The 24,727-nt window shown below is 38.5% G+C and overlaps 1 protein-coding gene across 4 annotated transcripts in view; it reads right to left on the minus strand.

The window, feature by feature from the left end:
- Positions 1-23,128, minus strand: part of APC (APC regulator of WNT signaling pathway) — a 122,600-nt gene extending 99,472 nt beyond the window's left edge. For all 4 annotated transcript variants that reach the window (XM_046666138.1, XM_046666137.1, XM_046666136.1 and 1 more), the window contains exon 1: positions 22,782-23,128. The gene's annotated coding sequence lies outside the window, so the exon portion shown is untranslated. The remainder of the gene's footprint in view (positions 1-22,781) is intronic.
- Positions 23,129-24,727: the final 1,599 nt, after the last annotated feature.

A 24,727-nucleotide genomic window follows, 5' to 3' on the forward strand; every position in this document is an offset into this window, starting at 1 on the left:
TATGGCCTAATAAGGTGTTTACCTTACTTATTAGAATATTAAACCAAATCCTTGGGTCAAGACTTTTATTCTCATACCAATATCTCCAAATTATTACCTTGGATGAGAAAATAATCACTTTTTCAACATCCTGTATACCAGTTGCAGATGGTATTGCCTAATTCTATACCATTTTCTTCCTTTTTGAATGTCTTCCCCCCCTCTTGCTTTATGCTGAATTTTGAACATATAAGGCAAGGTATAGACTATAAAATTATTTCACTTCTGGGTCTGAAGATAAATGTTTGCTATTATAGGCTAAATAATCCAAACTTATTAGGTAAAATGAAAAAAAAAATCTACCTAGCATTACTGGACTGTGTCAATCAAATTAGAAACCTCTGGGTCACCTGGACTACCCCCAATAGGACCTGATATAGGGATTCATTTTAAGGATGGGGAGAAAGAGTCACCTAATAAAAGAGTTCAAAATGAACACCTATTATTATGTTCTAAGAGTTGGAAGAGAAGAAGGAAGACCAAGGCAAACTAATAAACATAATTCTCTCTTTCAATATAGAGTAACATTTTTAAAACTAAAACTTCATATTTACTTTGTAAATGTTTTTAAGCTTTCTTTGCCAAGTCCTCCAAGATTGGGGAGAATTATCTGAAGTGTCACGGTGCTTTTATAGAAGCAAAAAGTAAGATTTCTTAAGAACTGGACTAAATTTCCTTTCATATTCAAATACCAGCAATCAATAAGCACCTTGATCCCAAACCAACTTGTACCTAACACAATATAACGATTAAGGCATTTTCTTAATCTTTTCCCAAAGAAGGTCTGCTATTTAATTCAAATAAATAGTTAGATCTGCTCAATAAAACACCTGGGACTTTCATAGAGTTTTTTCTTTTTTGGTGAGGAAGATTGTCCCTGAGCTAACATCTGTGCCAATCTTCCTCTGTTTTGTACATGAGACGCCACCATAGCATGGCTTGATGAGTGGTGTGTAGGTCCACACCTAGGATCCGAACCTGCAAACCCCATGCTGCCAAAGTGGAGCACATGAACTTAAGCACTACACCACCAGGCGAGTCCCGAGACGAGATCTTTCTGATACTTGTTCTTCTATAATAGAAAACACAAAGTTCTTTTAAAAGAAGAAAAAAAGTCTCCTATGCAGTGATAAGACAAATGGACAACTGGGCTAGATTTATCAACCATTTATTTTACACAGTTTATGTAAAATTTTATTTGCCTGGAAGCTAGGAGGATTGATCCTCCATCCCCTGCCCCAGCACTTCTTTTGCAATAGTTTTTTTGTCTAATGCTACTTTGGTTATTAAGAACACTAAGCTGCTTGAAATGTTTGAAAACATACTCAAGAAACTTAACAGTGGTTTCCTCTACGGAGTAGAATAGAGTGGTACTTTTTTTACTGTTTAAATTTTTAACAGTGATCTATACTACTTTTACATTAACAACAACAAAAAAACCACCCAGCACTAAGCTATACTTAAAAAAGTAATCCATAATTGCCAGCTTCCAGAAAGACCTTTCAAGATTACTATCTTCTACATTTCATAGTATTCAATTGGTAACAAAAGTCCAAGCTCATTAGCACTACATGTAAGGTCCTTTATGACCTGAGCCCTTCATACTTCTCCACCCTTACCCAGCGCTATCCAACTGCTCCACCTGTACTCCAACCACTTGGACTCCTGTGCATTCACCACCAACTCACTGTACTCACTATTTCGTCTCCTGGAAGGTTCTCACAACCACTTTTTCACCCAGCTAACGCTGACCCATTTTTTTAGGACTCAGTTTAGATGACATCTCCCAAAAACTTTCTCTAACTCCTCTTGCCCGAGTGAGATCCCCTCTCCCGCTATATGCTTCCAGAAGTTCCTGAGCTTAGCAGCTATCTCATTTATACACTTGGGATTACTTATTTAGTGATCTTTCTCATAAGCTCCTTGAGGACAAGACTCTTATCTTGTATGTTATCACTGTATGCTCTACAGCCAGTATTCTGCCTGGTCCAAAGTAGTTACTCAAATATTTGTGGAATATGAATGAACTACCTCTCATACATCAAGATCCAACTCTGTGAAGCTGTCTCTAACTATCCGAAGTAATCAGAAGTTTTTCCCTCTATGCTCCTGTAGTACTTAAATCAATTATCAACTCAACTTGGATCTACTTCCCCCCATTAGACTGTGAGCTGAACAAGGAGCTGTCTTCATCTTCCTAAATACACAAGCACTGTCCCAGGTATCTATTTATTTATCTAAATATTTAGAGAGTGAAGTGAGAGTGACTAGTCCTTAAAAAGTACAAGGGATGGGGCCGGCCCTATGGCCGAGTGGTTAAGTTCGCACGCTCCGCGGTGGCCCAGGGTTTCACCGGTACGGATCCTGGGTGCAGACATGGCACTGCTCATCAAGCCATGCTGAGACGGCATCCCACATGCCACAACTAGAACGACCCACAACTAAAAATATACAACTATGTACTGGGGGCCTTTGGGGAGAAAAAGGAAAAAACAAAATCTTAATTAAAAAAAAAAAAGTACAAGTGAAAAAAGAAGCATAGGATAGCCTGCTCATTTCTTATTTATTTCTCCATCTTTACTAATACGAGACCATAAAACTCTAAAAACATTTTGTGCTTGCTTTAGGATTAGGGATAGGGAGCCATTAAAAGACTAAACCATTCCTCACACAGCTCCTTATCCCAACTTCATGAAACTTCTTTCTTTTTCATCCAAATTCTATTTTCACTTCTAACAACTACGTCCTTGATCCCATAAAACTAGAGCCCTAACAGTAGCTTAGAAGTAAGGAAGTCTCACCCTAATAGAGGCAGTGATGATATGGTAAGGAGGGGAAACTTTTACTTCAGGGCAACAAGGAGAGACGAAATGTTCCTGACATCCCAAAGTGAAAAGCTAAATGCATTTTCCTCTAGAAATAGTGTTATTCAATATTATACATGGTAGTTATGGGAGTTAATACTACATATGGATTAAATGGTCTGTGGGTAGGGCTGGGGCCATAAACATTATAATCAACACTATTCCTATGAGAGCCATACCAGATGTTTGGCTTTTTGTACTAGATATTGCTCTCTTCCTATTCCTCCCTCTGACAAAAGAAAATCTAAATTTCATAACAGGTTTGGCATAGTGTTTAACATATTTAATATAAGAACATACAAATTTATGTAACTCACATAAACAGTACACTTTAGTACTACTGTTCTGAAAATACAAGAGACTAATGTAACAATAAATTAATCAACTAACTCCCCTATAACTTCAAGCTCTTCAATGAATATCCTCTTCACCTATTTATCTTAGTTGAAATCTGATGACACCACTTTCCTTGCAATTTTCTCAATGGGAGACCTTTTCCCTCTCATACACCATGTACTTACTTTAGGCCAGCAGATAGGAATGGTGGGTGTTGAAGGGGCCAGAGGAAGGGAAGGATGTACTCCTTGCATCCAATTACCACTTCCAAACCATTTTTCCTACTTCTTTAAACACTTAAGCTCTTTTGACACACTATTCAGCTATGCATCTACTATTGACCCCAGCACTCTTCTCCTTTCTTAACCCACATCCCTCTCAGTGACTTCCAACTCTGTGGATTACTCACTTTCTTAACTTCTTCACCTCCAAATATCCACACCCACAACCACATTCAGGTCCTTGTCATCATCAATAACTGTACTAACTCCAAAATCTTAATCATAAATCTCAATTACAAAAGTTCCAGTTTCCAAAGCACAACTCCTGTCCCTCTAGTTCACTCCACTATCTCCAAATGCAACGTTCTTTTACTTCACTGAGTTCCTCAATCTAATGTTCTCATCATTTTTCACTATCCATTACTTTCATCTTTACTTTCCTCCATAGACTCAACAATAACCACTCCCTTTCAGTCATTCAAACCCCTCATTTCTCTCTCCCTCTATTATATTTACCTAGTAAAATCCCAACTCTGGCTGAAACGAAATATTCCGCTTCTGCATGCCTGCATCAGAGGAGCTTATTATGCAGAAAAGCTGATTTTTATGTGAAAAACCAGATAATAGGGCTGGCTGGTTTCACTTTAAATTCACAACTATACACACAAAAGGATATTCAACACTGGCAGGACTACTAAGTTTCCTAGAAAGTTTGCTTTCCCACTTTCTGAGTTAATTTCTTCATACCTGTTTTCCTCCTCAAACCTATAACACCTATTTTCCTACCTATGCCACTCTCAATTGAAGATCTACTTCATTCCATTAGAGAGAAATTCCCTCAAATTTCCCTAATAAGCCCACACTGCTTCCTTTTCATTAAAATGTGCAGCCCTGCTGCTATCAAAGACCAATACCCACACTTGGGCAATGGAGCCCAGCTACTCTTGTCTTTTCAAGAAGTCACCCTTGATTAGCCCCTGTCTCTCCTGTACAATCAATTTCTCCTCTTCTACTGGATCATTCTCATGAACATACAAGCATGCTCTAATATCACTTATCTTTACAAATCCCTTTCTTGACCTTATCCCCCAACACACACCAGATATGACCCCATTTCTCAGTTCTACTCATAGCAAAACTTCTTGATCTAGTGGCTTTCATTCCCCGGCTCTATTTTCTCACCTCTAATTCACTCTTTAACCTACCCTCATCCTAAACAATTCCCTGAAGCTCAACTATCAAGGTCACCAGTGATTACCATGTGGCCAAATTCCATCCTCTCATCTTAGTACAATCTCTTAGTAACATTAGACAAAGCTGATCACTCTCTGCTACCTGAAATAGACATCTTCTCTTGGCCTCCAAGACATATTCTCCTGGTTTTCCTCCTCCTTCTAACTTCCTTGAATGGCTCTGCCTCTTCACTAGTCTTCTAAAGATAGAGAGCCTCAGGGCTCGTTCTAGGGCTGCTTTCTCTCTTTGCTGTTTCCTCCTTGTTCTAAGACTTTAACCATCATCTTTATGATCTAAATCTCCAATTTATATCTCCATCCTAACCCTCTCCTCTGAATATCTGTCTGATATTTCATCTGGATGTCTGGGACATAACCTAAACAGACTCTTGACCCATAAATCTCTCTGCCACCTCCCCAACAGACTTAAATCTTCAAATTCTTACTCCTCTAAAGATTACCCTCAAACATAACACATGGGCAATTTTTTCTCTCTGTTTTATCTTATAGTGGCAGCCTTATTCTTTCTTCTATACTATTCCAGCAGCATAAATATGCCCGCACCTTAAATTCCTGCAGATTATAGTCAGAATTCATTATTTTGTGAATGAAAGATGCCCTATATCCACTCAGATTTCTGGATGACACCTGGATCCAATGGCTAAAGTAACATCTACAGATGAAGTAGCCAAGATTTCAGCATCCTGTTAAAGCTAAAGGATGTCTTCTACAATTTCTAAGAGGAAGCTAGCGTTAGCATCTTTAGATATTCCCAGTTTATATGAGTTTTCTTCTCATCAGACATCAAACATAATAAAAAATAAATCACTGCAAAAAGCTTGGCAATCAAACAAGCATTTTCTTGAGCAGTGCATAAATAATAGAAAGGTATGTAGCATTCTGAAAGCCTTAGGCTTTTTGCATAAATTCACCTTGAGATTACCACAAACACCAAATATAAGAATGCTGATCCAATCCTTATTTAAATGGGGAGGGGAAGGGCTATGGTTGGGAGGTCTCAAAACCACCTTCCAAAATTATCTCCAATGGTCTTTAAATTCTGGTATTCAAGCCTTTGTATAGTGCTCTCCCATGCTAAATAGAGCTGACCTGTGTGACCAATAAGATATTACAGATGTGTGTGACTTTTGAGGCTAGGTCATAAAAAACATTGTAGCTTCCATCTTGGTCTCTTGGGATTGCTCACTCGGGAGCCAGCTGCTGCGGTATAAGGATACTTAGGTAAACCTACGGAAAGGCCAACATGGGGCCCAAATCAGCACCAACTTGCCAGCCAAATAAGTGAGCAAGTGACCTTGGAAGCAGATCCTCAAGCCCCAGTCAGGTCAATAAATGTTGCTCATGTAGACAGGGAATAAGCAAAATATACAGATTCTCTCACTTTATTGTAATCTACAATGGAAAGTCCTCATAACCACCTTCTTGTGTGGCTAGCAAATGAGCTGCCCGAACCAGATTTTTCCAAATTACCTTTAATCATGGGACCACTTTTGTTAAACTCCTAACCAATAGGATTTCCACACTGAAGTACTAGATAATCAGACTTAGATAGAAAGCTGTTTATCCTCTTCCTGTATCTACTTTATAATTTTTGAAGTAAAAAACTGTTCTGGAGCTTGAATAAGAGTTATCATTATGACTTCAAATTCTTAAGTACGTCATGTTCCAGAATGCTCATTTTTGATGAAAACACAAATAAGACTCCACTATAAGAGTAAATATATTTGCCCTCCTAAAGAATATCCACAGCCATGTTTGTGAAATTCTGGGTTTCTGTGGACTATAGTTTGAAAGGTCAAACAAGAAACTGGTAACTGTAATTGCCTCTGCAGCGGGGATGTGGGTGGCTGAGGGACAGGGTAGGAGATTTATTTTCATTTCACACACACTCTCTTGTTCTGTTTGAAATGTGTGCTACATGCATGTAATATCTGCTCAAAGATATAACACTTTAAAGTCTCTTTTCCTGACAAAGCTGCATTTTTCATGTTTAAAACAAGAGAGACCTAAAACAATTTTAGTACTTATTCAAAACCATACCAAGTATGACATTATCTCTGTATCTTATTAGTGCCTACATTTAAGTTTGAGGCCAAGAAGCAAGTTACGTGTTACAACTCTGAATATCCTCTGAAGGATATGACAAGACGATATGACAGAAAACAATTTGGCTTTTTTTTTTTTGGCTAAGGAAGATTTGTCCTGAGCTAACACCCAGTGCCAATCTTCCCCTTTTGTATGTGAGCCGCCACTACAGCATGGCCACTGACAGATGAGTGGTGTAGGTCCATGACCAGGAACCAAGCCTGAGATGCCAAAGCAGAGCATGATGAACTTAACCACTAGGCCACCAGGGCTGGCCCACAACCTAGCTTTGACAACATAAAAGTAGAATATGATTTTTAAAATTTTGTATACACATCAGCTTTAGAAAAGTTACCTGAGATAGTTGCTCACTATGTCACTCCAAAAAATATTGGAAAAAAAGCATAGTTAAAACATAGCATGTCCTAATTTTGCAGACATAAAAGCTAAATCACAAAAAGGTTAAGTGATTTGTCCTGAGCTAGTTAAAGGCAGAGCCAAAGACTTGAATCCAGCTTTCATTTTCCATTGAACCAAAGTCAACTATTTCTAATTTAGAAATCAAAATAAATTTAACTTTAATAGAGAGATGTCTTCCTATACCTTAATGATAATAAAAAACAGACAAATACAATGAGGATATGTAAGCCAGGTATGAAGAAAATCACATAAAATACCCTAATTAAATTAAAAGCTGACTACAGGAAACACAAGTAAGAAAACCAGAAGCCTCCACTATTAGGTTTACAGAAGGCCTTCAGCAACTTCATTAAGAACCAATTAAAAGCCAAATAAAAGATCTTAATTTGCAACTCGGTAACGCTATGATAGATTAGGAATAGAATTAAAAAAATCAGAATAATCTATTTTTTTAAGGCATATAAAGCAATATATCAAACACTGGTTACAGAAGATGAAAAGAACTCTTTTTCCCATTCAGCTATTCTTTTCGATTCCTTTCATTTAACATTTTGGCAAGAAAACTGTTGTGGTTCAAAGCCAGTCCTCAAGGTCCTAATAATAATATTTAATTAGCAGGCTGTTATCTGAAATGAGATGCAAACTTTTTGTCAAAGACCTAATTCTACACTAAATCAAGAATCTTATTAGTCCAATATAAATTAATAGGAAATCACAGTATGTGGCAAATCATCATAAAATATCATTAAGTTGTGGAAAAAAAATCCTACCAATATGTACTTCCAAAAGATAGCATGTAAATTCTTCTATGAAAGTGAAGTAATAATTGGATTTTAAAGCTGGCATAATCCATTATATTGGTACTACATAACTGATTTTTCTCCCATATGACTTATGGTTTTTCAGTAGGCATTAAATTTCTGTGAAAATTCATAACTTAGTTTCAATTGAGATCCAACTCAGTAATTCAACAGAATATAGGTGAATTTCAATCAAATGAGCACAATAATTAAAATACATTTGTAGATTTTGTCCAGGGTGACATATTTTCCTTTAAGTTTATTTTCTTAACTGATGGCTAATATCATCTTTCAGTGATCCTAATATGTAAATTGATGTTTGTTAAAGAAGGCAAAGGAAAAACTCTTGTGTTAGAACTAAGAAGCCATTGAAGAAATGCTATTGAAATATTATAAAATATATGAGAGTGTCTGAAATGAAACTATGGCAAAGACAAAGAGAGAAGAAATGAAAGAATGACTAGAATGAGAAGTTTACAATGCCATACACCTAATTAAACAGAGGTAATAAAATCAAACTCTAATGAACATGGAAGAGCATCAGGGGAAATGTATGTTACACTTGTGAGGCAAGCATTGCAAAGTTTTGGAAACAAGTTTATAATAAGCACGTTGACTAAACAGGCCAAATGTTACTCCAGTAGAACAGTATCCTTCACCCACTGTCTGAGGTACTTACTCTAACATAAGAGCTGTTTTACAGGGGACAGTATTGAAGTAAAACTCTTTAGAAAATATATATGAGAGTCCAATTTAGGAACAACACAGACATTTACAACTGCTGAGACTGATTCACAACTAAATCTAGTCACAGCCAAACTTTAAAGAAATGAAACACTAGACTCACAAATTGAATTTAGGAAGTATAAAATTAATTGCATTTGTAATAAATATATGGATAATCAAGATGCATTACTATTTTATCTGATCTTAATAGTTACTGATAAATCATCATCTCAGCTATGCCTGGTATAGCTAATAGGATCATAGGGCTGAAAAGAACCTCAGAAACTCAAGAGAGAGAGATGAGATTTTCGTTCAGTATTATCTTTAGGCAAGTCGAGTTATCCATCTTCCTTGAGGCTCTGTTTTCACGTGTTTAAAATGGTAGATGGGTAGGAAGGGAGGACACGTGAGAGACTTGATATCTAGGACTCTTCTAGTTCTAAAGTTCTCTGTCACCTCATTTCATCTTTCAGTTTTGTGAAGGAAAGTCAGCAAACCTAAAACAAAGCACTGCTTAAATCTAACATAGCAAAAAAGTGAAGGAACTATAATTAACAAGAATCTTCAACTTAGCATTTTCTTTTAGCAGAGAGAAAAAAAAGAACCACGTAAACAAATATAAGAATTCTAGGTTTCCTTAAAAAAAACTGCTTTTGTATTTTGCTGACACATCGATGTAAACACAAAATGATGGATAGCATTTAATGCTAACAGCTGTGATTAACATCAAGTCAAACGTCTTTAAAATAAAAATATATTGGTAGGGGCAGGCCCCGTGGCTTAGTGGTTAAGTTCAGCACATTCCACTTTGGCGGCCCAGGTCTGCGGGTTTGGATCTCAGGCACAAATCTATACAACTCGTCAGCCATGCTGTGGCAGCAAACCCTATACAAAATAGAGGGAGAGTGGCACAGATGTTAGCTCGGGGCTAATCTTACTCAAACCAAAAAAAAGAGGAAGAGGGGCCAGTCCCGTGGCAAAGTGGTTAAGTTCATGCTCTGCTTTGGTGGCCCAGGGTTTCACCGGTTTGGATCCTGGCCACTCATCCGGCCATGCTGAGGCAGCATCCCCCATAGCACAACTAGAAGGACTTACAGCTGGAATGCGCAGCTATGTAATGGGGAGCTTTGGAGAGAAAGAAAAAAAAAATTATTGGCAACAGATGTTAGCTCAGGTGCCAATCTTAAATAAATAAATAAAAAGAGGAAGATCGGCAATAGATGTTAGCTCAGGACAAATCTTCCTCAGTAAAAAAAAAAATATATGTTTTATAGATATAATATATATATATAATATACATATAGGTCTGATATACTAAATTTTCAACATCCTCCACCCGCAGAAGAATGTCAATTTATGTAAAAACTAGTACAGTTTTGTTTGCCTAGTAGAATTTCTAACCTGTGTGTTTGACCTATTTAATAGATTTAATCTCAGAAATCAAATGCAAATTACAATATTTTAAATAGATGTGAGTAAAAAGATTCAAAAATCATCTTCTGGCCGAGATATACCAAAAAGCATTAAAAATACCTAAAAACACAACATCCACATGGCATACAGAGAGCTGTCACATTAATTATGGAAACAAACCCCACTTCAAACAAAAATACTAAAAGACAAATTTGCTTGCAGCCTCTCCTCAGCTCAGTGCCTTCTTCCTTTCTTTCATACATTTCCACTTCAAAAATGTTCACATTATATTCTCTTTGCTCACAAGAAAGACAATTCTTACCCCAATGCATTATCCACATACTACAAGTATTTCTGACTTCTCTAGTCAATTAAAATATCCTCTGTCCTCTTTGGGGCTTTGCAAAGTTAACAGCAACTGACATGATAACACATGCTAAAGTATTACAAGGCAACCACAGCTTAATGTTTACCTTTCCAAGGTACCTCATTTGTACCATAAAAGGGTCCTTAACATACAGGCATGACTAATGTGGAAATGTTAAGTCCTCCTTGAACAAGTTAGTCAAAGAACTATTTAGACTTCTGCTTGTAGAAATAGCAGACTAGGCAATTCAGACCATCTATCCTTTGAAGTCAACTTTAAAAGCTAGATAATACATGAAAATAATCTTCTCAAAAGCATCAAATAACTACCAAGATAGTGAGGAATGAATAACCAACTCAAATCCCCCAGAAGTCAAAACCCAGAGAGGTGAGCTGAGCTTTTGTCTTTTGTGGGTCTGCCAACAAAGCATCAGCATTTAAGAGGCTGAACTTCGTGATTTGTTGCCTGCTTCGCAGGACTGGGGGACATAAGTCAGAGTTGGGACACACAAAGGGCGGGGATTGCAGCAAAAACACACTTGGCTTTGGGCTGGGACTCCAAAGGGATGCATCCTAAGGAGAGTAAGAGGCAACCAGAGGGAGGCCCAGAAAAGTTACAGATTTGAAACTGGATTAAGATGGTCTCAGACTCCCAAGCACTTGGCAAGTGTAAATGGCAATCTTCTCTAGAGAAAAATTAACTTCATTTTATACATCAAATTATTTCTACAACAGACAAGAGAATTAGGCCCACAGAGACTTGACAATATTGGAATTAACAGACACAGACTGCAAAGTAACTATGCTTATACATTCAAGGGGATAAAAGTCAGCTCAACTACTTTTGCTTGGGACTGAAAACATAAAAAGTGACATGGTAGATCTCAAAAAGAATAAAAAATTCTAGTACTGAAAAATAAAATAACCTAAATTAAGAACTTATTGGATAAGTTAAAAGCAGATTATATATATGTGAAAAAATTTTGAACTTTGAAGATAGGTCAGACCAAGCTATCCAGAATGATACCTAGAGAGACAAAAAGAAGGAAAAGAACAGAAAAGGGAGGAGGAGACAGAATAAGAAGGCCTAACGTATTAAACAGAAGTCCCAAAAGGACAGGAGAAAGAATACAGAGCAAAGGAAATATCTGAATAAGGGCTAAGAAATTTCCATGACTGATAAGACAGCGATCCACACACTCACGAAGCCCAAAGAATCCAATGCCTAATCACAGCATAGTAAAACAACAGAAAATCAAAGACAAAGATGAAAATCTTAAAAGCTGCCAAAGGAAAATGATAGGTTATTTTAAAAAGAAAAAGAGACATAAAATGCTGAGGTCTCAACAGCAGTGGAATGTGCTGAAATAAAGTAACTGCCAACCTAGAATTCTGTACCTAGCAAAAATATGCTTCAAAAGTGAGGTAGATATCTTCAGGCAAACAGACTAAAAGAAATTATAAAGGGTGTGTTTCAGATTCTTCAAGATCAAGGAAAACGATCCTAAGTGGAAGACCATAGGAAACATAAGAACACGGTAAATACATGCATTAACCTAAACTGAGTATTGATAATATAAAACAATAACAACAACAATAATGAAGAGAAAGAGAAAAATAAGAATGAATTAAAATGCACATCAAGAATACTATATAAGTAGGGCTGTGAGTAAATAGAATTAAAGTGTATCATCTGGGAAGAGGATAAAGGTATCAATTAACACTAGAGTTTATAAGATGCATATTGTAATTTCTAGAGTAACTAGTAAAAGAAGAGAAAAAGAGGTCATAACTTTCAAATAAGGGGAAAAATCTGAATGATAAAATAGCCAACTCATCTAAATGATAAAGCAGAGAAAAGGGTACAATTAACAAATAGGGCAGACATAAAGTACACAGTAAGATGGGAGATTTAAACCTAACATGTCACACACAGACACACCTAAAACATAGGAATACAGAAAGGTTGGAGGTCAAAGAATGGAGAAAGACATATCTTACAACAGTAATAAAAAGAACACTGGTGTTGCTATAACAATCCCAGACAAACTAGATCTTAATGCAAAAAGCACTATCAGAATAAAAGAGGAACACTTCATACTGATAAGTCACTAAGAAGATGTAACTATTATACATTTCTATGTATCTACTAGCATAGCCTCATACACAAAGCAAAAGTTGAGAGAACTACAAGAAAAAATGATCAAATCCACAACCATGTTGGGATATTTTAAGACACCCTTCTCTGTAATTGATACAAGCAAACAAAATATCATTAATTATACGAGAGATTTGAAACACAAGATTAACAAACATGGCCTAATGAAAATATAAAGAACATTGTGCTCAATAACTACAGAGAAAAAAAAAAACAATATACTGGGCCATAATGCAGATCTCAAATTCTAAGTCTGAAATCACAGACTTCTGAAACACAGTGTATGTTCTCTGATTACATTGTAATATTAAAAATCAAACACAAGCTAAAAATAACTAGAAAATCTCCATGTGTTTAGAAATTGAGAAATATAATACTTCCAAATGATCCAAAAGTCAAAGATGAAACTGACAAAAATCAGAAAACATTTTAAAGTGAATTACACAAATACTACATATCATAATTTGAGTAATACAGCTAGCTAAAACAGTGCTTAGAGGGAAATGTTTAGCCTTAGATGCACATATTTAAAAAGAAGAAATGCTGAAAAGTAGTGAACTATAAGAAGTCAGCAGAAGAACAAAAAAGTAAAGCCCAAAAAAGTAGGAGGAAGGAAATAAAGAGTGGAAATCATTGCAGTAGAAAACATGTAATAAAAAGGATCATCAAGATTAAAAATGTGGTTCTTTTGAAAGACTACTAAATCTATGGTGAGGCTGATAAAGGAGAAGGAGAAGGTACACACAGCCTACATCAGACATGAGAACGGAATTTTTCCCTATAGCCATTAAAAGGATAACAGAATATTTATTACAAACAACTTTATGCCAGTAAATTTGAAAATTTAGACAAAAAAGAAGTCTTAGGGAAAAATTACCAAAATAATCATGAGACAGAAAACTTGTGTAACAGACAGAAAACTTGTTTAACAATGAGAAGCCAAATTAGTAACTAAAAACAAAGAAAGCTCGGGCCTGCCCAGTGGCATAGCAGTTAAATTTGCGCACTCTGCTTCGGAGGCCCAGGGTCTGCAAGTTGGGATCCTGGGCATAGACCTGTACACCACTCGTCAAGCCATGCTGTGGCAGCGTCTCACATATAAAACAGAGGATGACACGGATGTTAGCTCAGCAACAATCTTCCTCAAGCAAAAAAGAGGAAGATTGGCAACAGATCTCAGCTCAAGGCCAATCTTCCTCACCAAAAAAACTCACAAACAAACAAGCAAAAAAAAAACCCCCAAAACAAAGAAAATTCCCAGCCCAGATGGCTTCTCTGCCAGGTTCTAGCACACATTTTAGGAAGAAATAATTCCAATCATACACAAACTCTTCCAGGAATAGAAAATGAGGGTCGGCTCATTTATAAAGCTAGCATAATGATGATTTCAAATCCTGACAAGGACAATATAGGCCATCTCACTCATGAACACTAAAGCAAAATCATACACAAAATATGAACAAACTGAACCCAGCAATACATAAAAAGGATAATACAGTAAAACCAGAGAGGAAGGGGATTGGGGGAGTTGGCGAAAGGGGTAAAGGAGCATATATGTATGGTAAGGGACAAACAATAATGTACAACTGAAATTACACAATGTTATAAACTATTATGACCTCAATTGAAAAAATTCTTTCAATGGATTATACGGTCAATAAAAATGAGATTTACAAAATATTCTAAGAAATGTATATAACCTAATGTTAAAAAAAATTAGAGGTACACACACACTTACACTTATAATGTGACTAAAGGGGGAAATAAGTTCTAGGCACAGAAATGAGAGGGAGGGAGTGGCGGGGCAAGACAAAAACTACACTGGTTTTCTCTATATGATGAGTTTATGGATGTTATCTGTACTTTTTATTGCATTTCCTAAATTTTTTTCAACGACTATTTAAAACTTTAATAATGGGGTATACTACAAGAATAGAAGAAAATAACGACAAACCTGAAGTATCCTAAATATAAAAAAATACTTCAAAATGTAACTTTAAAATTTCAATTAGTTTTTGTCTCAGTATGATTTTATCCAGGTAAATTATTTTCTAACATTTAAATTGTGTAAGTCTATGATATGCTAATTATTTCAAATAGAGATCATTTCTAATTATATTTAGTATTTTAAATGATATAACTTTTAAAGGATAATTAGATCTCCAAAGACATATCATCTCTAGTTTTGCTCCTTGACACCTAAATGAGAAAATGATCTATAAACAGGCACACAGTAGTCATTCCTATAAAAACAAAGTAACTGCTAGCTCTAAAGATTGTTAGGGCTCCTCACTTTCTTGAGCAGCCATTTTTCAACCCAGTGTTTCCAATACCCGAGTATTTTCTTTTTTTTTTTTAAAGATTTTATTTTTCCTTTTTCTCCCAAAGCCCCCTGGTACATAGTTGTGTATTTTGCTTTTTTTTAGTTGTGGGTCCTTCTAGTTGTGGCATGTGGGACGCCACCTCAGTAGGGCTTGATGAGCGGTGCCATGTCCCTGCCCAGGATTTGAACTGGTGAAACCCTGGGCCACCGAAGTGGAGCGCACGAACCTCACCACTCAGCCATGGGGCCAGCCCCATGCCCCGGTATCTTCTGGCCAGTTGTGAGGTATGTCTCAAGTAACTTGATATCAATAATAAAGTATAAATGTTTTTAATGCTTATTATTAGAAATAATAATAAATTGAAGCAAACATAAGGTTATCCCTATGTCACTTAACGTAGTTTGCATTCTAGTATACTTTAATACGCCGGAGAGAATACGGTAGAGGTAAATCTTACACGTTGGGAATTCCATATTCACTTATTCAATATTTACTGAGCATCTATTAGAAGATGGAAACTAGAGGCACTGTGCTAACAATAGAAATAGAGTTGAAAATCATTAATCATAGGACTAAATATAACTGTTGTTTTAGCATTTAAAACCTTGAATAGACTAACCCAATCCTACTTTTCACTACTTCACCAGCACAAACTATCTTCTCTAGTTCTCTGACTTTCTTTTAAAACACTCCCACTTTGGCTGCTGCCATACCTCTGCTCAAGCTGTTCCCCAGCCTGAGTGCTTCTTGTTCATTTACCACACTTGCAGAATGCTTACTAAATGTCAGGCATTGTGCGTGGCATGGAAAAAGGAAAAAGCCTTTTTTATCCTGTCAAGTCCCATCTCTTTCTCAGAGAATTACTAACTAACCTCTCCATACTCTGAATGCTATAACTATTATTGTCCCAAATAATGGCTTCCAATCTTTGATATAAGAAACCATTTTTAATATCAAAATGTTTCATAAATCCTTTTGCACTTCCCACGTGATCTCATCTGGTCCTGTAGTCCTAAATATCATCTATACACCGATAATTTCCAAATGTATACCTCTAGCTCCACCTCTCCCTTAAACTCCTAATATATATGCCTATTCAATGTCTCCACTTGAGTACCTCATAGGTACCTCAAACATAGCCATATCCAAAACAAAACTGACTTAAATCTCCAAACCCACTTCCCACCAACCCCCTACCACTGACCCATAGACCCCATCTCAGTAAAATGTACCACCTTTCACCTAGTTGCTCATGTCAAAAAACTTGGAGTCATCCTTTACTTCTCTTTCCCTCACACTCCACATCCAATCCATCAATAAATTCTGAATGCTTTCTAAATATAGCACAAATCTGACCACTTCTTTGCTCCTCCACCACTACCACCTTGTCCAAGCACCACATTTCCAACCTAGATTATTGTAAGATTTTCCTAACTGGTTTCCTGCTTCCATTCCTGCCTCCTACAATCAATTGTCTACACAAAGCCAGAGTAATTCTTTCAAAAACCAAGTCAAATCTGGATATTCCTATGCTTAAAACCTTTCAATGATTTCCATCTCACTCAGACTAAAATCAAGTCTTAAAATGACCTTCAATACCCTACTTGATCTAGCCTCTGCCACCTGTCCTACCAGCTCTCTGACCACTCCCCGCTTCACTCACTCTATTTCAGTCACACTGGCCTCCCTGCTGTTCTTTCAAGATGACAGACACACTTCATCTTAGAAGTTGCTGCTCCTACCTAAACATTTTCCCCCAGATAGTTCCAGGGCTTACTCCATCACTTCATTTAGGTCTCTCAGTTCAAAGGGCTTCTCAAAAAGCCCTTCCCTCACCAATCTATCTCAAGTAGCATCCCATTACTCTTTACCCCCAAACCTATTTTATTTTACTTCAAAGCCTTTTGACTATCTGCTATGTGTGTACATGTGGACACATGGATAATGTTTATTGACTGTGTCCCTCGCTAACATTTAAGTTCGAGGAGAGTATAGGCTCTATTTTGTTCACCATTATTGCTATATTATGTGCACACAGCAGGCCCTCAAAAATATTTGCTGAATGAATGAATAATGGCAATTGGTTTCAGTTTTGTTGAGAAAATAATGACAAAAACACTACAAGAATTCAGTAAGGTTTCCAAGGAATTCATACTTTATTAATTACAAATACATGCTTTGGTGGTAGCAGGAGTACAATGTACATAATTCATGGTTCAATAACAACTACTGCAGGAATGGGGCCTTCTTATATTTCTCTGTCTCTTCCCACGTCCTTCCTGTCTATGTCATTCATTAATTCTTTCCATAAATAGTTACTGTATGCTACTAAGCCAGGGAGTACCCTACACATTAAGAATACAAAGATAATTAAGACAAGGTAATACATGAGACATAGAAAAATAATACCCATAGAGTATGACATATAACAAAGTTACATAGATTATAAAGTTGTAGTATGACGGGAAGTAATCAACTTTTAGGGGTAGGTATTTAGGGAAGGTTTCAGCAGTGATGATACTCAACAAACATAAAATCAAACAAAAAGATAGTCTTCATTTTACTTTATATGTAAATTGAGGATATTGAGTCTGAAAGTGCTACAGTAATTTGCTACCATGAGATAAGCTGGCCTGAAAATGAAATCAAACACGGAGAATGACAGAGCAGAATGTTTCACAGAGAAAGTGAGCCACGTCCTTGATGATTTCACAGGAGCCGCTGGATGAAGCCTTAGCTGAAGTTTAACTATAAGACCTAATCATTCCGTTTATTGTTCAAGCAATTTGAATTTGGTTTTCTGTCACTTGTTATATAAGAATACAGATGAACCTCAGTGAATTCTTTCAAAAAGCAAAGCATTTGCTTTGTGTAGAGGCACTACTGGTATTTTGAAGGGATGATTCTTACTTGGTGGGCAGACATCACAGGACACTTAGTGTATCTGGCCTCTACTCACTAATCATCAGTAGGACCTCACAATCACTATGACAACCAAAAAGATCCCCCATATCCAAATGCCTCCCACCCACAAGGGGAACCAAGAATCCATTTCCTAATAGTTGTTATATGTGCCCATTTCTCACAGCAGCTCTACCAGGTATGCCTAAGCGTACTTAACATAAACCTTAAAAAACTGGGGATATGCCATTCAAATATCCTAATTTTACATAATAATACAATTCTAATCAGTCACTTATGACTATTTAATGTTTGACCAAAATTCTATTATACATATCAACTCTTGGAGTAAGGAGTACTTTAAATTTGCTACTACTATCTGAAAACTCTTATTTATTTGAACTTACTTCCCCATAGACTACAATGGAAGTATGTCACTGACATTGTTGATTATCTTCTGTTCAGCCTTTTGCCTAAGTTCTTCCTAGACTGAAATGTCAAGTATTAGTTTTCCCTGCCCCCTTGCAACTAAGGCATGAGCACAACAGGATGCACATGTGATATAGGGCTTCTGTAAAGGGTCTACTTGCCTAATCAAGAGATGTGAGGGCAAACTTCCTCCTGTCTTTGGTGGCTGTGTGAGAATGTGATGCATGGAGCAGAAGGAGGAATATGCAACCATGAGAGGACAAGCCTGAGCACAAAGGTCAGCACACAAAGGATAAAGTTGGAAAGCACCTGGATCCTTAATAACATCATTGTGCAGCTAAATTGACTAACTATGGAACCCTCCAATTCTGGACTTCTTTTTATGTGAGATACTGTTTAAAGATCCGTTAGTCGGGTATTATGTAATTGGGGGCTGAACCAATATAAGATATATTCAAGATCTGACAAATGATTGAATGTGGGAGAAGAACCAAGATGACTGCAAGGTTTCAAGACCAGGAGACTGAGAGAAAGGTGATTAGAAAACAGAAATCAGGAGGAAGAGAAATACATATACACACATGCACATGTAAACACACTAGGTGAGGGTAGGTGGATGGAAATCCAACTGATTCAGTTTGGTATGAGTTAGGCTTACGGTAGGACATCTAAGATAGTGATATACAGCAAGCAGTTGAAGAAGCAGAGTTACAGAATTGAGAAACATCCACACAGAAATGATGACTTCTGTCATTAAAAAAAGGATACAATCATCAAGAGAACACAGTGAAAAGCAGAGAGACCCTTAAGAGCACTGGTAATCTCCCCAGGATCCATTCCACCTCCTCCTCAGTTTAGATGAGATTCATCCACTGGCTAGGTCAATTAGAATAATTCTATCTCTCTTGACAAAGATATTGTGGCAGACTTGGCAGCATGATCTTCTCCGTTTATTCAGAGTACAGCTTAGGCCTTTTGCAAAAAGGCTAGGGGAAGAGAAGCCTTCTCTCTCTCCCTTTGGAAGTAAATGAAAGAGGCTATAATATGAACACTGCTGATAGCTGTCTTTTACCAGGAGGGAAGCCAGTCTGAGCATGAAGCCCAAACAGGACAAAGTTGAGAGAATAGCAGAAAAACAGAACCTCAGCCCTGATGACATAAGACTATAAAAAAACTACTTTTTAAGCCAATTCTATCTTTGCACTTGGCAATTACATGAACCAATACATTCCTTTTGTTTTTAAATCCAGTTTGCATCCTAACTGATGTAGGGAACAGCTATGTTTAGGGGGAAGACAAAATGAAGACAGTGCAGGAGACAGTGCAGGAGTGAAGAAACTTTCAGAGAAGAGAATGAGGAAGCACAATGCAGAAGAACCAAGACATCAGATTATTTCATTCCTATAGAGTACATTTCACAAATGGTCCAAGGAAATCAAGGATGACTGAGAAAAGGCTATTAGATTTGGTGATTAGGAGGCCACAGGTGACTTTTAAAAACTCACAATTTCAGTGCCGAAATGGTAAAGGAAGTCAGAGTACAAAGGAAAAATAATTTATAAGAACTCCATAATGTACCAAACACTTGGACTGACATTTAACATGTGTTAAATTTCTTCAATTTCAACTTTGTAAGGTAAGTGTAACACTCTACTTTATAGGGTCTGAGTTGTAACTTGCTTGCAGCCACAGCCACTAAATGGTTTTGATAGACATCAAATCCAGATCTGGCTCAAGAGTCAATGTTCTTCCTACTATACCAGGCTCCAGGGATGAAAGAATGAGTCTTTAAAGAATAAAAATACAGTGGGATAGCAGGCTCAAGATTCATACTGGCTTCCTTGTTGTTGCACAGCACATAATACTGTATTTGGCAGCCCTGTTAAAGATATAAGCATGTATGTAGCCTAGACACGGAAAGACTGAAGAAGGAGTGATAATGGACAGTTCTACAGAAAGAAAGATGGGGAGGGATGACCATGAACACATTTGGAGAGGGTTGCTCTTGAAAAAAAGGAAGGACATTTCTTCCTCTGAGATATGAGTAAATAAGGAAACGACACTGAGATGGAAAAGAGGGAACTAGAAGGTGGTTGAGATTTTTCTCAGGAAAGAAAGAGATCAAGTTATTTCCTATAGAAACCTTTAGGAAATGAGACAAAAAGAACATAATCAACACCAAAGACCCAGCAGAGATCAGAGCACCAAGTGATATGAATACTAACCAATATCCTTACATAACTGTCTCTTGCATCCTTTAGGATTTCAGGGGTCAACTGACAAAGTTAGTGATGAGGCTTATTCAGGACTGGGGATTAGAAAGGTAAATCTACAGAAAGTAACGCATTCTAGGGCATCTACGAGAGCTTTTGTAAAAAGTGATGACCATGGGATCCCGGTTACATAGGGAGGCAAATGAAGCCAGCAATAGACTAATGGGTTGGATGAACAGAAAGACAAAAAGGGGTTCATACAGAGAGAATGAGAGAGAAAAAACAGCTTCCATAAAAGTGAAAGAGTGAGAGATTTTAAGGCGAGTTTATGGTCAGCGGTGTCTTCTGACAAAATGCTTCAAATTATTTTGCCAGAGGGAGTGAGCCACTGATTGGGGCTCAGCAGTCCTACTATCCCTTCAACCAAAAGCACAGGATTGAGAGACAACCAGCTCTAAAAGCATGCAGTCTTGGTTGGTAGAAAAGTGAAGGCTAGCAATGAACAAATGAAGGAACTAGCTCATACAAGAATCAAACAGAAAAACACCTTCTCTTAAACTCAACAATTCTCTCCCTAAATTTAAGAGATTCATTAATAAGTCATAAAGTCTACAGCAAAGGAGAACGTATGTGTCATGAGGTAGAATGAAAATTAAACAAATCTGTGCGGCCAATTATAAGCCATCTGTGAAAGATCTTTATTATTATATTATTAATTTTTTTTGAGGAAGATTAGCCCTGAGCTAACATCTGCCACCAATCCTCCTCTTTTTGCCAAGGAAGAATGGCCCTGAGCTAACATCTATGCCCATCTTCCTCTATTCTGTATGTGGCAAACCTGCCATAGCATGGTTTGATGAGCGGTACATATATCCACACCCGGATTCGAACCAACGAACCCCAGGCCACCGAAGCAGAGGACGCGAACTTAACCGCTAGGCCACCAGGCCGGCCCCTGAAAGATTTTTAATGTAGATTTCCAACAAGGCAAGGATAGTTTGTGCTTTAATAACTTTGGAGAGCACCCAGCATACCTTAAACAAACTGACATTGCTCAACTTAATGTTAATTTAAAAGGGTCCACCCATTTGCAATCTCAAAGGACAAACTACCATTTATAATCCCACTTTTACAGTTTTGGGGCTCTTGACACATTATCCAACTACAAGAAAAGATGGGAGAACCAGCCATGGCAACTTCTTCTACTACTATTTCGATCCTGCAGATGCCATTTATAAGCTCTGGCAAGGTACTACATTATTTAGGACAGTTTCTTAAACCATTAATTCTGACTCCCCTTGTCCCAGTAAAAAAGGAGGGAAAACTGAGACTGGCATAGCCTAAATTTTATAGAAAATACCAAGTACTATAAGGATTGTTAAGCAGTAGCAACAACTGACAACCCGAGAAATTTGAAAAGTTTTAGTTTAAAAAGCTTTTCTCCATTTTAGTCCTTTCTAAATAAAACAAAGGGCTTGTACAATACGGGATTCTAAAGCTTCAATGGGCAATTTAAGCTCACATTGAATAAAAGAATAAATCACTTCTCCTTTCTTGCGTCATTACATGATCTTACAGTCATAAGGTCTTCCTTTTTAAAACGAACACTTCTCAATTCTTTCACTAGATCTAGAAAACTTACCAGCCCCCAGCCTCAAAAGTTCAGAGACTAAAGATTTACTATAGTCAGGTAGAGATTAATTTAGACGAACATCATTTGCCATCACAGGCATACTATTCCTCTACTATGCAGGAGTTCTATGGGCCCAAACCATCCCGGACTCCTTGGGACTTGATTCCCTCATCAAGGTGAATAAAATTCACTGGCCTCTGGATAACAAGCCTTTTCTTTGTAACTCTATGTACCAGGTTATCCGGTAATCTTGCCAGTTAAAAACTTCTAAAGGAAACAAGAGGATGGAAACGAAGAAGATGAGGAGGCGACTAAAATAGGAGGGGCCGACGACCCACCCACCCAACGCGGAGAGACCGCTTGCCCGGGGGAAGCTTCCTCAGGAGCCAGGAAAGGTGCGGAGGGCGGCAGGCCCCACGACCCCCACCCGCTGTGAGAATGGAGGACTTGCGAAGCCAGGGGCCAACTGGAGGCCTGCAAGGGGGCGCGGGGCGGGGACGGGGTGGGACGTGGAGACAAGAGAGCCGCAATCGGGCCGAGCACCACTAGGGTCCCGAGCAGCGGCGAGGAGGAGACGCCAATGCTTGCAGCCTCACTCACCTGCCAGACGCTCGTCCCGTGGCCAGAAGCACGGACGCAGCCTGGGCGCTTCCCCTCCTGCGGGACACAGCCCCTGCGGCCGCCGGAGCTCCAGGACCTGAGAGAAGAGGGTGGTCCAGAAGCGGGCAAAGCGGCGACCGGCCCCGAGCCCAGGGAGGTGTACATAGGGGGCGCCGAGGGCCCGGGAAGGGAACTCCGTGCTTCACCTTCCTCACCAGTACCCAACAAGGATTCCCGGGAACAGCATCGCGCCAGCCTCGGCCCGCTGCTCCCGGGCCTTCGCCTGCAACTCCCCCCAGCAGCGGCTGGGTTTCCGGCGGCCACACTCCGCCCCCTCGCTACTTGGCCACCGCCATCTTGGTGGAGGCGGGAAGAATACAGTGCGCATGCGTGCGCGGAGATCGCCGGTGTCCCCCAGCCCTGCGACAAGGGAGCTGTAATGCGCAGCCGCGTTGGGCGCTGCACCCCGGCTGCGGGGGTCGTGCATCAGGGTCGTGTATTGTGCGCGATTGCTGCTTGGGCAGCCGAATCTCGGAGTCACCAGTCCTACTCCCTTTTCCTGAACTGCGCTTCAGCCAGATTAATAGACCGCTCTACGTACCCCACAGTCAGTTATTCGGCAAACATCTATGTAGTTAATACCTACTATGTGCCAGGCCCTGTGCTAGGCGCTGATGCTAGAAAAGATTAATAAATCTCGGCTCCAGCCCTACAGGAGCTCATAATCTAGTGAAGAAGACGGAGATGAATGAGTAATTCACTAAATTCTTGTTTTGTAGCTGTGCACCACGCCCTTCCCTGCCCCTACTATTTTGATTCAAAACATACCTCTTCCAGGAAGTCCTCCCTGTTTGTCTCCCACAGTTTAATCAGCTCTTTACCTTGCATTACCTCGCTAGCTTAATTTCATTGAACGTTAATTCAACAAATAATATTATTTGAGTTTCTATTATATGCTGTTCTAGGCTCAGAGCAGTAAGGAGTTTATACTCGTGTAACTTACATTATGGTGGGAAAGAATAGAGCATAAAGGACTAAAATAAATCAACAAAATCATGTTTGATAGTGATAAGGGATGGGAAGAGAGCAAACCAAGGAAAGAGGATGGAGAGTGAGGGGCAGGAACTAGCATCTCTCTCCAGAGATGGCATTCGTTCAGCAGTCTTGACAGACCACAGGGCCAGGAGCCATGAAAAGATCTGGGGCAGAGCATTCCAGAGAGAGGAACAGCAAAAGCAGAGGCCTGAGGGGGGATGAGACCGGTATGTAAGAGGGACAGGACAGTGGAAGATGAAATTGGGGAAGGCAGGGGCCAAGCAGGTAGGGCATTGAGGGCATGATAAGAATTGGATTTTGTTCCAAGTGTCCCCTCTAACTTGTTGACATTGCCTCCAACGACTCTTCTTCAAACACTTCTAGCTCCGGACGGACTGCCTCACTGCTTTGCACATGCTGATTCCACTGTCTTAAAGACCCTTACTCTTGTTCTTTACATGTCTAGCTTGCCGTCTCTCAGGTTTCAGTTTAAATGTCACCTCAGAAAGGCCATCCTTCCTAAACTAAGTCTCCCTCCATCCCTCCCATTAGTCTCCGTCATTGCACCCAGTCATGTTTTCCAAGCCACTCAACATATTTTTAAATTATATATTTATTTTTTCTTCACTATCTCCCCAATAAACTGTGAACTCCATGAAGGAGAGAAGGTGTTTTGTTTACCGATGACTACCCCATGCCTAGCACCATGTCTGGCACGGATGGTCACTCAATAACTGTTAAATTAATGAATGGGGAAATTTGTTAGCACCTAAGCAGTCAGTGGTATACTACATTATTTTTCACAGATTGCATTTTAAAATTAAATGCAAGTCATTTCCTATTTATATGTCTCCTCAACTAGATTATAAATAGGAACTTTGGAAAGAGAGAGAGAAAGAAAGAGAATGAGA

Source organism: Equus quagga, chromosome 7 (assembly GCF_021613505.1).
Source record: "Equus quagga isolate Etosha38 chromosome 7, UCLA_HA_Equagga_1.0, whole genome shotgun sequence".
NCBI lineage: Eukaryota > Metazoa > Chordata > Mammalia > Perissodactyla > Equidae > Equus > Equus quagga.